This window comes from Hirundo rustica, chromosome 6, assembly GCF_015227805.2.
Source record: "Hirundo rustica isolate bHirRus1 chromosome 6, bHirRus1.pri.v3, whole genome shotgun sequence".
In the NCBI taxonomy this organism is placed as follows: Eukaryota; Metazoa; Chordata; class Aves; order Passeriformes; family Hirundinidae; genus Hirundo; species Hirundo rustica.
The window spans coordinates 21142289-21155523 of NC_053455.1; the positions used below are offsets into that span (position 1 = coordinate 21142289).

Consider the following 13235-nt stretch of genomic DNA (forward strand, 5'->3'; position numbering starts at 1 on the left):
TCAGAAAATGAAAGCAGAGTTTCTATTAATTGTCTTCACATACATGAAATTTATTTTCCTTGCAAAATAAATCTATCATTGAAGAAAAATGTTTAATTAAGAAATGTTAATAGAAACATGCCTTTTCAACAATTTATATTAAGGTTTTATTACCACGTTAAAGATGAAAGCCTACTCAGTTGTGAAATCATCACTCATACAAAGTGCTAAAATCATCATCATTTGTTAACTGTAGAGTAAGGGAAAAAATCTGTCTTCAGAGGAAATGATGACTACCTTGGTCTTTTCCTTCTCTGGGATTCTTCATTACCACTAGATACGGGGTATTTTTCCATTGCTATTTTTTAAAACTTAAAGATTTTTTGGGGGGTTATGGTTTGCATCATCATATATCAATTTTAATTTCTAACTTGAATGATTATAGGTTTATTATATAATATCACATACTGAAGTAGCCACTTTACAATAAACCAGTATACAAAATTGTCATGAACTGGCAAAATGACATCATATTCCTCCCTTCTAAGTTCATTAAAAAGAACTTAAATCTACCTTAAAAAACCCCAAACTCTATTGAATGTCCATTATTATGCCTTTTGCTTCAGAAAATTTTCTATTCCTTTCTGCATTAGAGATCTGCAGAACAAACTTTATCTTTGGTAATACTCAATGTCTTAAAGTTCAGCTTTTATCCTTAGGCAAAAACACACCCTCAGGTAATTCCACTGCTTGACTGCTCAATGTAGACATTTTCCAAGGCAAAAGTTAAAAGAAATTTTACAGAAGATACCCCGCCATTGTAGTAATCTTATCTTTTTATCTTACTTTCCACTTTGAATAAATTATTGCTTACAAATACTTTTCTTCTGACCTTTGTCACTCTTCTTCAGATAAAGTTTCAGGAAGTCCTGGACCATTTTCGATATTAATTTGCAAGTTTTTAGAGGATCTCTGAGAAATGTTCATTTCTCTCTAAATGGACTATCACTGTCACTTGTTGCCTCACCCCCATATTTTGAAGACTATACTCCATCTATACTGAATCATACTTTTCCTCAGTTTGGCAACTCTTCAACAAGCTTCCAAAGCCTGAAGGAAGCCCCCAGCACCCCAAACATGGGGGCAGAAACTGACAATAAGTTGTCACACACACAGGCTGAAAGGACATGCTTCTTCATGCTGGTCTTAACACGTTTAGATACTTCTATCAGTCAAACAAAGAGGACATAAGTAACAGAGAAATTCAACAACAAAAACTACCAGGGTTTTTAGTATGACACTGTCATTACAAACCTTCAGCTCTAATATTGATCTCAGTGAAAAGTCTCAAAAGAATAATATGTTTCTATCAAAAATAATCAAAGCACTTTCAAAAAAGGAAGATAATGGAGTTATGTTAATACAATAAAGCACCCTCTTTCCCTCAAGCAGTAGCCCTTTTATACTCTGAAAATTAATTCCAGATCCTGTGAGGGTTCCATTTTCTTTTAAACTTCTAAATGACTATAGTTATATTCCATGGCTTCTTCCAAATTTTCTATGATCTTTGAGTCAGTACTTATAACACGTTTCCAAGCACACCATCCATACTCTGCTAACAGCTCTGACACAGGAAGGGAGGCAGGAGGCATAAGAAGCAGCACCAACGTGGACAGCAGGAGATGCAGTGATGACACCTTGAAGCCTGAATTTACTGTCTTTGGGGCAGACACCTTCAACTGTCTTGATTTTTTAGATTCAAAGCACCCTTTAGGGTCAAATGCAGCCATTCCATATGGAGCACATTCAGGTTTACCAACGAAAGAATTGAAGGAATTTTAGTCTCCCATTTGCTCAAAACTGTCCCCTTAATGCTTTCTAGTGGCTGTGGCTTAGACCTGGCTGGCAGCCAAACTCTCACCCAGCTGCCTGTTCACTTTCCTTCCTAGTCTGCCCTCCCTTCTGCTGAAGACTAGGAACAAGAAAGCTCATGGTTCATGATAAATACAGGGAAATCACTTTCCAATTACTGTTGGGGACAAAACGGATGCAGCTGAGGGAAATTAATTTACTATCAGTTAATACATTTTTATTTATTTACTGGTTGCGTTAGCAGAAAACAAAAAGACCAACACTAAAACAGAAGGAAAACACCTCTCCACCCCCTTTCCCAGGCTCGACTTGACCCCTTCACTAAAGGTTCCAGTTCCCTGCCTTTGTTATTACCACAAGCAACACACAGTCCCCTCAGTGAGGCAGCAAACATGGATGGGGTAGGTTACAGTCCGTACACAGCAGTTCCTCTGTGCTGCTACTTCTTTCTTGCACTTCTGCTCTGCTCCAGAGTGGACTCTCCACAGGCCAATTTTTTTTTTTTTTTAATATCCATCTGTTCCAGTATGAGGTCTTTCCACAGGCCACAGCGGATAATCTGCTGTGTCATGGAGCACTTTCTCCTCCTCCTCCTCTCACCTTGGTGCTGTCCCTGATGTTTATCACCCTTTCTGTTTATCCTCTTCTTGACTTTTTCTGCCCTTTCCTGAATGTGCTTCCACAGGTGACACTGGCTCGGCTGACAGGCTCAGCTGTGTCCTGCAACGGGTCCATCTTGAAGCCAAATGAATCTGGCATGTACAGAAGCCAAAAAGCTTCTGTAACAAGCTATATATATATATATTTATTTTTTTTTTTTCACATTCAAAGAACCAGAAACTATCCAGTGACTATCAAACACCACTTTGGGTAGCTCCAAATCAGGAATTTCTTTCAGCCAGCCCTGGAGGAGATGCATCATGAACCAAATACTACACCGCATAATGCTCTCAGGCACACGGCATTATTCTTGGGGTTGTCCTGTGCAGGGCCAGGAGTGAAAAAATATGATCCTTGTGCACACCCCTTCCAGCTCAGGATAACATATGATTCTGTGAATCCTATGAATGCCAGTGAAGGGATTTTATACTCAGAATTCCTCTATGGAAAAAAAAAAAAAAGAAGTTTTCCCCAACCTTGATATATTTAAAAGTTGTTTTAAAATTACAGTTTGCCACTTTCATTGAAGACAATGAAATCCAAAGAAGAAAAACAAGAATCAGGCACCATGTACATCTCACAGTAGCAATACTGAGAAATCTACTAGATTGTCATCACTTTGGGTAATTATGATGTGTGTAAGAGTAAGGCCATGTATTATACAGACAACAATACTGAAAGCACTATACAATACCTAAACAAGGTGGGCAAGGCAGCTCACATTCCTAGTTGTGCCTACTTTTGCATTTTTAAAGGAAAAATACCTCTTCCCTGTGAATCTCTTATTTCCCTAGCTTCTTTTCACACCCAGTTTTGTAATGTAAGTTTTTTCATTAAGGAAATAAGCCTGCTAACAAATAGCTCTCCTGAAAGGAGGGGAATAGGAGTAGGGCAAGTAGGCAACACATTGTGCAGCTGATCTAGGGATGTTAAGGCATGGCCGAAGCAAATCAATACTGGGTGCCTTGCTTCAAAATTGCATGCAACAATGTATTACCTCTGTCCCTAAAGAGCAGCAATCATCCTTCAGTGCCACTGCTCACATTACAAGTGATGTCTTTTCAATTATCTCAAAGGCCAGATTTACCACTCTCTATTCACAAGCTCACAAGCCCATTAATAGCCATCTTGGGAATCACTGCAAGGCTACAGACTTGATGATCACATGATGATCTCCCTGATAAAGGTTTTATAAACTGAGTCAACATGCCATATAATGTCAAAACACTTTTTTTCCTAGACCGACAACAGGAAACCAGAGAACAACCCCTCTGCCCTCTAACCCAGCAAAATAAGTTCTAGGAAAATAATTACATGTGATAAGTAATGATGTTATGATCCCACACTGGGAGGGAACTGAAAGGTTTTGGTTGCGAACACATCCTTTGAAGTGATCCCTCCATTGTTGTAAAAGGATTTTGGAACAGATGTGATTGGTTGACATCTGTGAGCAGATGCACCCAGCTGTGTCTACACAGCCAAACAAGATCAGAACCAAAGATACCCTGGGTGGTTTGCAAAGACCCAACTTGGGTCTACAAGAAAGTAGCAATTCGTATTTGGTGCCGCAGATGCATGAATAAATCCTCCCAAACAGAGCTGAACTTGCAGGTGGTAAAAGCAGTGAAACCTGCCTGGAGCTGTAGCTTGTAAACTTGTATGTTTGAATTTACATTAGTCCTGGGATATCTTCATGATGACCCATAATAATACAGAGATAACCCAGAAGAGCCTGGGGAGATTGGTGGGGAGTTGTTGCCACAAAGCACAGGCAATGCAAATCTGTAAATGCCAATGACAGGTAAACAGCAAAAAACAGAGAGGAGCTGTAGGGCAACATTGGCACAAAACAAACGAAGGTTAGACTGACAGGTATGAATACATATAGGCATTAAAATAAGTTAAACTTTAAAATCTTAGGAAAAAAGAATTGATTTTAGAACAGCATTTCAAGAGAAATAGCAAAACCAGAAAACCAGAAGGGATGAGGTAGATCTGATAGAGCCAGAAAAGAGGATGCAACGGTACAGCTATGAGGGTAGAGGAGTGGACTCGGTAACCTAGATAGTCATTTCCTTGTTATGTGTTCCTAAATCAAGATGCTCATCCAGTAACCCTGAAAACCTCATCTATATGAGAAACTCCCAAACCAGATTTTTCCCATCAGAAAAAGAACACAGGAAAAATTCTGATCAGAATAAAAACTAATGAAGATTTTTAAATCTGTTTCAAGCAAAACAATTTTCTAACATGTAAAATAGTTGGAACAATATGCCTTTTAACCCACAGATTCCAGTCAAAATTGAGTTAATCTCCTTTGAAAAAAATTAAGGTAGTTAATAGCAACAATTGTCGGAGGACTATAGTTAATTGGGCTCCCCAAATGTTAAGCTTTAAAGAAATATAAATGAGAAACCATAATCTCCTTCCCTTCACAGAAACACAGATGAGAGAAAACAAGAATAAGGTTCAGGAGCACAACAGTATGAAGTGATTGCTTGCATTAAAAGAAACAGAGAAGATCCGTACATGCAAAAACGTTCCTCAAATAATTAATACAAAAAGAAAATTTTCTAGTCTCACAACTGGACAGAATCAGTACAGTTAGATTTTAACACATTGCAGGAAAGTTCTTTCAGTGTAACAGAACAAGGGACTAAATTCCTCTTCTCAGACCTTCCCAAAACTGTCAGGGTGAAAAAGCAAATCTCAGCAGTGACCCCTGTAATGATGGATGCTGCAGAGTTTAAACTTATACACAGGCTTCAGTACATTAGTACAACACCACACAGAAAATCACACCCAAAGGGAACCCCTACTTCTCCTTGACAATCTCCCAGTCCAATAGCCTAAATATCTTCTGGCACATCCCGTGTTTTGCACATGTTGCCCAGCTCATCATACAATGTAAATCCAGTGGTTACTCCTGAAAGTCTGTATTAACCTTTCTGTTCTGTAGGGAAGATATCGTTACTTAATCTGCAATGCTGCAGCACGAGCTGCCCATCTGAATTACAGCAAAAGTATTCTAGCAAAAGGTCATTGTTCATCGAGGGCCTAGTCTCTCTGATTACATTTACTATACAACATACCTTCTATGAAAGGATAACCCACTGATAACAAGACTGTTTGTAAGAACTGTCTAGCAATGCACCCAAAGACACAGGCTCTTTCCCCTTAAAAAGGGAGAAATGCCTGCAAAATTAGTGGATCTATTCCAATTGCTAGTTTAGATAGCATATTAGAACCATGAACATGGTTCCCTACAAAAACTGATTAATCCCACCATTTCTTTAATGCCGAGCAGTATCATACTAAAAGGATTTAATGATCCAAAACTAGAAATCCTGTGCACGGTACTGGATTTCAGATGAGATTTTCTAAAAATAATACAATAGAAGAGACATGATAAGATAGCAAAAGAAGCCTGAATCAGTATGAGATATTTTTCTTTTTCATACTTAATGACTGCCATTACCCACCTTCAAGAAAACACACTCATAACATCAGTAATTGACAAGAATAAAGAATAACTCAAACAAGGGCTGTGTGCACTAAAAGTAAATTTGGACGGCCAGAGCAGTAATATACTTGATTATCAGGTAGAGGTAAAAATACTCTCAGCTGATGCTTTGCACTGTCCCAAATTATACCAGTTTTACAAGGTAGTCTTTTTCTGTAGGCTAGCAATTGTTTAAACAAAGCACCAAGAATTTAAATGTAGCAGAAAAATCGTTATGCCAAGATACTTAAAAGAATATTCACACTACATAAGTTTTATTCAACTTGCTTTCAGACTGGTGAAGTCTTTACAGTCTCTGCATCCCACTACCCCATTTTAAATAAGGAGGTGGAAGAAGGAAATGCTTGTATCATGTATTTAACATAAAAGCCTTTCAAACCAGCAGGAATCCTTCAGTTCAATCATGCTTTATGTGCTGAAAGGTTAACTAATGGGAGAGGCTTATTAGCACAAATAACACCGCTTCTGCCTTGATCCCAACAACACACATGCTAAGCAATCTCAGTCCCCATGCACACTTAGAGAGGAAAAACAAGCAACAAATACACCACACAGCACCTGGTGCTGTAAAATCAGTTCTCACATGTGCAGGCAACAGCAGCTTTCCCAGGGCACTACCTTCCCCCAGATGTTGATACTAAACCTCTCAGGGGTGGGAGAAGGGAGCACTTTGAAGACTTCTAACTGAAGAAAAGATGAACATTTGGAGCCAGCCAGCTACAGTTCTGAGGCAACAGGTGTAGTTACATCCTTTAACCTCTAAAGCCTCAATTTTCTCATTTCATAAGCAAGTTTAAACTACCTTTTAAAGAGATATGGTGATGTATTGTGTTTATATAGCTGTTTCAAAAGCACATGTGAAATTATGTTTTAGGCATTATAATAACTGTTAGAACAATGTTTCTGAATAGGAACTGTGGCCCTTTCTTGAAAAGTTATGGTGAGAGAAACTCACAAGAATTTGAATGCTAGAGTTTTAATCAAATTCCAGTGCATTTTCTCCTCAGAATTGCCTCTGTGGTGTCCTGGTAAAATAGGAAAAGGCAAAATTGCTCTTATTTTCCCATATAAAACTGTGCAGGACTAGTTTTTCATGTTCTCTACATCAGATGATTTTCATCTCAGTAAGCTGCATATCAACGATCAAGTTATCTTTTCCCTCCACTGAGTTTTGAAATCCTATAAAATTCAAGTCATACTGCAAACAATGTGTAATATTGCTTGGATTAGATCAAGTTTGTATTTTTTTTTTTCCTCATAATATGTTCCTGTTTAGAATGTTCTTCCTTGAGGCTTAATAGAGAAACAATTAATTTTGCTGTAGCTGATGTAGTATGAAACAGTTGTTAACCTTTGATAAGAAGGTTACATCAGATACCAAGCTGGGGTAAATTATACTGACAATTGCCCTTGTTTAATTGCTTTTGAGTAGTACTCAGTATGTCTAAATGTGTGGTGAATTATTATTGTACCCTGCTGCTACCCATTAACAGGAAGATCAAGGATTTTATTTTACGTTTTTGATGCAACCATAGAGAAGGTGATTAAGGCTTTAATTGCAAACAGATTTAATTTAGAACCTATTAGTGCAATTTATCCAAGCATACAGAAGATGGGTTGGTCTGAAAAAGCTTACAAGTTTAAAGCTTCTTATAAAAGGCAAAAATCCATATTGTCAATCATTAGAATCTACAAATATGGAAGACTTTAGTCTCTTTTGGAATGAGTACATTTATTTTCTTTGAATCTTGGTTATTTCAAGCAAAGAACTTCACTGGAGATGGTCTTATTTCTTTGACTCAGCCAGAAAAAACCCCCCACAAACTTCACATTACTTCAATTCCTTTGTATTTAATATTTAACAGAAAAGCACTAAGAAGCAGAATAGAATTTTTCTCAGCATCAAAAAAAGGTATCCCTAATATTTCTTTGTTTATTCACTCATTGAGAAGACTGTGTGACAAAATTTGAAAACCACAATTATTAGTTCTGAAATACTAGGAAAAAATACTGTAAAACAGGAAAGGCAATTCATCTCAGGTTTTACTGAAATTATATAGCCCTGGATGACATATTCTACCTAAACACTACAGTCAAAAGAGAGAGTAAAATAAATATCAATCAAACCACAGTATTTGTTTGTACAATGTAGAAGAACAAGCAATATTTATTGCCATACAGGGTGTTTGGATAGATACTGTGAGTTTTGATAGTTTAACATCTAATAGCAATTCATAGAACCACAACAAATCCTAAGACGAACCCGGACAAAATAAGCAAGTTTCAAGGTCCAGAATATATTTTAAACAGAGGCTGCATATATAGGGATGTATCTTTCTTGTGAGCTATCCCATTTGATTCTAATTAGGGGTAATTTTTTTATTTCTGCACTTAGACTGAAATACTAGTGTCTGACTTTGACAGATGTACAACACTGTAAGTGGCAGATGCGTATTCTGAAAAAATGCTGTCCACTATACCAAACCACTATGATCTTAGTAGATTCTTCTGTGACCCAGCAAACTCTGGGTTATAGTATTTAGTTGCCCTTATCTTTAAGACAGGTTTCAGAAAGTTATCAAAATGTAACTTCTCACTGAGTGTCCTCCATCTCCTCCAATTCTTAATTTTCACTTTCTGTTCTCCAGCTGAATTTGAGATTTGAAAGCCAAGCTCCCCAAATTATTTTCAGATTGGTGACTCTAATCAGGCTAACTTATGGTCTAATTGGCCATTTTACTATTCATGCCAACATTGCCCTACCAACTCTTTCTTCCATGTCTCCTATCAGCTTCACAATGTTCAATGACAACTGCAAAAACACTAGGACCTATGCACAAACTGTCACCAAGTGAGGAGTTAATGAATCCCTGTATCAAAGCACTGAGCTTCTATGCTGCCTGAATGGAGTTAGGGATCTAAAATCCATCATCTTTAACCACGGGACGTCAGCACGCCATTTCCCACACCGCTGCCCTCAGCACCGCGCATTCATTCAAACACCTGGTGCAGACGCTGGCGGCAGAGCAGCGAATGGAGCGCAAAAGGTCACTGAGATAACTGGATGGGGCACAGCGCCAAACGGTGCCAGCCAGGAACGGGCACACCATGAAGAAAACTCCCTAATGTTCATAGCTTTTGTCTCAACTCACGGCCTCCTACCAGAGACTCCTGCTCAGGAGCTAGGAGATTACAATAAATGGACAATTACTATGCACAACATGAACTAGCTAAAATACATTACAAAATGGATTAAAATAATCAAAATTAATTTAATCCATTAAATTTACAAAATTAATCACCTTCTAAAAATATGAAAAGAAGTACCAATAACACATTTTAAAGCTGGCTTGAAAACAAAGTCTGTTTCCTGTCTTCAAATTAGTTTTCCTTTACTAATTCTTGTGTGCTCTAGGGAATGATAAATGCAGCATGCACAAACACATGGGACTTCAGAAGAGTTTAGGAAAGGACAGGAAAAGACTGAGAGCATTTTGGGACAAGATCATTGTGTATTTAAATAGAATGCTTCCATTAAACAAAAAAAAAAAAAAAAAGAAAAGTCAGGCTCTTCGGCAGTTTTGCACCAGCTGGCAAAACAGCCAGTGACCTGCTTATCTCGGATTTGAGACTCATTCAGATATAGCCTCTCTCAGCCAAAATAACAACACTAAAATCATATATGTTTGCTATGGGGATTTTTTATTCTATAAACCTGCCATAACAGGCAAGCAGCTATATTATAGTCCATTTTTTTGTGCAGACAATCTGCATATGGTAGCCTATAATACATTCACTGTTTTCAAAGTACATGGTCAGGAACAGAGGCCCTCTTCTAGGTCAAGACTTTGCATGACAGCTTGACCCTGCCTAGTAACTAAGCACCCCCAATCTGCTCATTCACTTAGTCCTCCCCAACAAAGATGCAGAGAAAACTGGAGATGCAAAAATAAGAGAACTTGTGGATGGAGATAAAGACTTTTTAATAAGTGAAGTAAACCATATTGCTTCCCATTTACAGGCAGATGTTGAGCCACTTCCTGGTAGCAGGGCCTCAACATGCATTACTTACTTGGAAAGATATTTGCCATAAACCATCAGCATCCGCTCTTACCCTTCCTTTCCCTGCATTTTTTGGCCAGGCACGTTATGGTATGGAATGTCACTATGGCAAATCTGCTGTTCCAGCTGTGCTTCGTTCTAAATTCCAGTGCACTGACAGCATATTCACTGACTTCTGAATTCATTGAGGCTTGTCTTTTAACTTACAAATTAGCTTTTAGGGTTAGGGATGGTAATTTTTCCATCTCCAATTCTTGTGATAAAGAAATGGAGTGCCATTAAGATAACAGCCTCAACTGAAGATGACTATTATCCTAAGGAAAAAGGAAGATGTTACTTAAAACTTGTATTTAATAACACAGTCACAGAAAGTATGTAAACACTTCTGATGTGCTCTGTAAGACACTCAGAATCTATCTGTCATGCAATAGCTCAATGCTTGTTGTAGTCTCCCAAGTAATTCCTTGCTGATAGGGAACAGTACTGCCACCCCAACCATTGTGGTGCCAGCACTCTGGCCTACAAAGCTAAGCAGAAACCTGCTCCACTGTAGAACGGGCAGTAGGACACTTTTTAAGGTACTGCAGTATATGAATGCATACGTCACATCTAAAATGAGGATTTTCTTGCCAATCCCATTACCTTAAATGGAATGTAACCTAATTTAAGTTAAAGGTATCCATTAAATAGTTAGTCTGAACTTCAAGAATTGACAAATCACAGTAACAAATGTTTATAAAATATAAATACGATGATGTGAAGGAGAGACTCCTGCGAATCTCCACACATTAACGTTAAACCAAACCAGTTCTTCCAGTCCCTCATTTGGCTCATTTTCCATCTTGCTTAGGTTAGTCATCATGGTTTCAAGCCTTCAAGCATATGTTAATTCCCAGGTGGTACCTCTTAAAGACAATATATTCAGAAGTTTCTGCCAGAGAACTTCTAGCAGAAAGCTACATGCATACAGTTTTTATATTAATAATCACAGGAGACCTGCAGAGTACTACCTCAGGATGGTTGCTAGATTTGTCTTGGTAAAAAATGTCTGTAGACAGTCTGTTCTTTTAAACCTTCTAAGAATCTAGACAATATAATCTTTTGCTTGAAAGCTCATCCTAATTCTCTCCCCTTACCAGCAAGCAGTCTAGTCACTCTCATTCACTAGTTGTTCACTTCCTCAGCTAAATGTGTTATACAAGTTGTTGTCTCCTGCACTTAGCCATTTTATAAATAATTTCTTGCTTCAACAAAGAAGCCTTTGTCACATTTAATTTTTTGCTGATCCACTGGCTGCTTCACTATAAAACATCTTTGAGTGAATATATGTTCTACACCAATCTGTAGGGACTCGTAATTTGTATAAACTAAATTAAGAGAAATGTACACAGTTCTTAGCAGTTGCATGAAGGAAATGAGGCACAATGGGCATTAAACTCTTCGGATCTGATAACGGCTTAACCACTTCTGGTATTCTCAAAGACCTGTATCAAACTCAAAGACTTACTCTATACTGCTTGAAATCCCGGAAAGGCAAGAGTAAAAGCACTGTTTTAATAGACATCAATGTAAACACAGTCAATATATGATAGATAAAATTATTTATATTCATAAAAAATTCAACTTGAACAAACTTAGGGTTCTATACAAGAATAAAAAAAGTGGTCTAACATGGTGAATCACCCTAAGAGAAAACTGTAACTGTAACATCAGTAAAGGCAGCTTAAAAAAAAAAAAAGAGCAAAACAAAAGATAGAATACTGAAGTAGATCACTCACTTTTTTTTTCATGGCCTACAGCCTCTGCTGATATACCGCCTGCATAATAATGCAGGTTAGTCTTAAGGAAACCCTGTTCTTTCTACTTTTTGGGTACAAAAATGTAACCCTGTTAATGCTCAGTGTGTATTCAGCCTGGGAAAGGCTGAAATATTTTGCATCAAGGAGATTTTGGTTTTAGAAAAGTAAAACACAAACAGTTTCAGTTACAAAAGATCTTGGTTTCATGAAAAGTTTGCATGCAATTTGCTAAGAGATTCTAAATGGTCTTGTATTTTAAGAGTCATTTCAAGATGCACCTTTAACTTCAGATTTAATTTTTTTCCAAAATAATCCTGATGCAAACACACTTTTATTTCTTTGAACCATAAACCAGAGACAACAAAGTGTTACAGACATTCAAGAAGTCAATAACACTTTAAAAGTTCTTCTTCAACTTTCCTATTGCATGTCACAGCATGAGTCTCAGACCACATTCTTTATTTGAACAGTTAGGTAGAGTCAGTGACATATATGATGAACAGTAATACCATACTCAGAAGAGAACAGCAGCATGCCTTTGCTCCTCATGAATGACTGGCAAATCCTCCTAATCCATTCTGGCCACAAAAGAACAAGAGAAAATTAAAGCTGAACTAGTTCTATATTTACTGCTAGTGAACAGCTTCAGGGATAAAATTGGCCAAACTACACAGGTAGCATTCAATGGAACTTTTAGCAATAACTTCAACCACAATTAGTAGATTTTATTTAGATATCTGAAATAATCTGAAACTAGCACCATGCCATACAGAGTAGTTAAAAAAATACATATATATTCTTTTCTAAAACTGATTGGAAAGAGAAAGCAATGATTTTTTTTTTTTTTTTTTTAATGAATATGCAGGCAGGCAATGAGTACTGGAACATTGTTTCTGGTTGTTTCAGAACCAGCCTGCAATATACCCAATGTTTCAACATGATTCTGAATATGGCAGACTCCACAGCAGATTAAGGCCCTTTGTCATTCACATTAGGTCTATTTCAGCCCCTGGCACTCCTTCCTATTTAGTTACATCTTCAAGGTTCCATGAAATGTCAACATATACCCAGCTCATTCAAAATTTGCAAATGGACCAATTTCCCTTCCGCTATGAGTTAATGCATAATACATTGCAAATAATCTGAACATCAAGTAATATGATCAGCCCCTACCTCTAATAAAACTCTTGGATATTTGACAGATGAAACCAAAACAAACAGCCTCTTCTCCTCCCAAAGAATCACATAAAGTAACAAACTCCAAGTGTTTCCAGTCCTTGTGTTCTCATTTTCTCAAGTAATTGAACTATCCTAAAACTCTCTTTGCTCAAGTTCTCACA

The 13235-nt window shown here is 37.5% G+C and overlaps 1 protein-coding gene across 9 annotated transcripts in view; it reads right to left on the bottom strand.

Annotated features, from left to right (window-relative positions):
* NRXN3 (neurexin 3) overlaps positions 1-13235 on the bottom strand; it is a 985585-nt gene that overhangs the window by 229357 nt on the left and 742993 nt on the right. The window lies entirely within an intron of this gene.